This window comes from Seriola lalandi, unplaced genomic scaffold (assembly GCF_002814215.2).
Source record: "Seriola lalandi dorsalis isolate HSWRI2012SDOR001 ecotype SW California unplaced genomic scaffold, Sedor1 jcf7180002054920, whole genome shotgun sequence".
Lineage (NCBI taxonomy): Eukaryota > Metazoa > Chordata > Actinopteri > Carangiformes > Carangidae > Seriola > Seriola lalandi.
Genome location: NW_019525472.1, coordinates 236,387 through 239,223, shown reverse-complemented (window position 1 = coordinate 239,223; position 2,837 = coordinate 236,387).

Sequence of the window (2,837 nt, the reverse complement as noted above, 5' to 3'; positions counted from 1 at the left end):
TCAGTGGTGGTGTGGTCTCTCTCTTTTTTATTTTTTTTCCACATAATGGTGACTGCGCTATTTTCAGTTTGTATCCACATTTTGCACAACAGTAAGAAGATGATGTTTACGTCTGGAGGAGACATTCAGAAAGATTAGATGAAGGAAATCAGCAAAACACTTGATACACAAGATCCTTTCTGTTCTGTCTTATAGTGAGTTCAGTATATATTTCATTAATATAAAAGATTCTTAAAGCCCTGCAGGAATAATATGCCATTTCATTTCCTACATTCAAAAACGTGGATTTTATAAGTTAGAAAAAAAAATTGCTTACAAAACGTTTATTGCCTCCATGTAATTGAAAAGTAAATCTGCTTAGCTGCTGCTCTCAGTCACCCATGAGCCCTGTTAATCTTTTCTTTTGTTTGGATGGGTTTCTCTCTGAAAAAGAGGGGGGGATCAGAGGATACCCTTGTTGCTGTGGATTGGCCAATTTTTATTCAAAACTAGAAAAAGTGATTTATAATGAGCATAAATGAGTCAGCTTTTGGGACATGGCAGAATATTTAGAAATCTGACTGAAAATATGCTGAAGATTTGAATAAGATGGACCTCAGTGACTGAAAAAAAGTACTGGTGGGGCATAAATGACTTATATGTAACACATTTTATTTATAAATATGTGTTGTAACTAAAATTTGAATTTTAGAGAAATTAATAACTAAATGTCAGATAACTGTAGGGAAGTAAAACAATATTTCTCCCTCACATGTAGAGTGGGGGCATAAAGTAGCAGAAAATAGAAAGTACAAGTAGGTGAAGATGAGTTATGATGAGTTTATATGTATTTATTTATATGCTGGTGTGGACAACAGCCAAAATGATAAGACATAAAGATGAATAGAACAAATCAGTTTTACACAAATTTCAAAGGGCTAAGTCACATCTGTCTTAAACTGGATCTGCAGCAAGAGTGAAATCTTCAGAGTTAGTGTTAAGCTCAGGGTTAGGGTCAACTCAAAGTCTGGAGTCACTGACAAAATACAGTTACTCTTCGTTAATCTGCTTCATTCAGTGTGCGACAGTATTGGGGGAAAAAAAACACAAGCTCGCATATTGGTTTGAGAGATGGAAAAACAAAAGCTGATATACTTTCCAGGAAGTAACACTGTGGTGTGTTGCAGGCATGGCTTCCTGCAGCAGTCTGCTGTGTGAAGTGTAGTTTCACTGCTCTATCTGCCTGGAGGTCTTCACCCAGCCCATGTCCATCACCTGTGGCAACAACTTCTGCGAGGCCTGTATCACTTGGTACTGGGACAACAGTCGCCACTGCCAGTGCCCAGGAGTTAAAAAAACAAAAACACAGCATCATTATAAAGGGATGGAAGAGTGAAGCATTGATGAATCTGTTGCAGTGGACGGAGATGAAGCCGGTGACATCTGCGCTTGGAAGGAGCTGAAGGCTGCAAAGTTCTGCCTCAAATCTTTGACATCTTTCTGTGGAATTCACCTGTTGCGACACCACAGAGCTCAACCCTCAGGTAAGGCAGCAGAGGCTTCTTCTGGACATGTTCTCCAAGACAGACGAAGAGACTAGTTGCCAGTTCTGCATCGGCGAACATCAAAAGACTCAACTCAGAGCGACAAAGCTCCGAGTACGACAGATGATCCAGGAGAAGCTGCAGAAGCTCCCAGGAGGAAGAGGAAGAGGAGGAGGAGGAGGTGGAGGCCAAATGCCTGGTGGAGCTCAGCAGGACGGATGCTCAGAGGAACATACGCAACAGTGCGCAGGTGCTCACCACTCCGGTGGCCTTGATTGAGAGGAGCCAATCAGAGTTCATTTGGGTGATTAAGAAGGAGCAGAAGGCGATCGAGAGGAGAGCTGAAGATGTCATTACAGCTCTTGAGTAAGTAATTAGGGTACTACATTAATGATTCACAGAGCAGGAGCAGCTCTCACATACCATCCATTTCCATGTCTTCCTTAGATTGTCATCTCTCTCCAGCCTTCAGCACATGAATGATCAGCAAGAGTTCAACGTCCAGAGAAGCCAACACGAACAGAAGAACTCGAGGACACTGTGAGATGAGAACTTTGAAGACAACACAGAAGTTTCCCGATCAGAGTTTGAAGTGGAATCGGCAACAACCTTGGACCCTGAGGTCGCACATCGTTTCCTCACTCTCTCCGATGATGGGAAGGAGATAAAGGAGGGCAAGTGGCAGATGAGACCTTTCAGCTCGTAAAGATTCACAGTGTTATTGAGTTCACTGGTTGTGGCAAAGATGGCTACTCCTCAGGGTGATTTTACTTTTAGGTTCAAGTGGAAGAGAAGAGCAAACGGGCCATTTGAGTTGTTGGAGTCTGTGGACATGAAGAAACTATTTCCCAAATCAACAGAACACGGATACTGGACGATAGAACTGGGAGATGGTTATAAAAACCAAAGCCTCTCCACCTGCCTACCTCTATCCAGGGAGGCTGAGAAAGGTTGGGGTGTTTGTGGATTATGAGGAGGGACAGGTGTCCTTTTACGATACTGACGGCAAAGTCTCATACGTACTCATTCATCGGCTCTACCCATGCTGTTACTGCGGCACTGGGTGTAATCCCTGTAAATCTTGTGGTCTAGGACTTTACAGAGATACGTCTGGTGACATTCTTTGTCTTTATTGTCAACAAATCCCATGAAAAGAACAAAACCAACAAAGTGTTAGTTTGCCTCTCGATGCGCTCCAAACTCTCATCTCCAATTTGTTCCTGCAGAAGATTGTGATTCTTTAAAAGCATGTCACAACTGAACAACAAAAAGAAGTAATTAGTGCGTTTGTTGGGGACGAGCTTCAGCCACAGA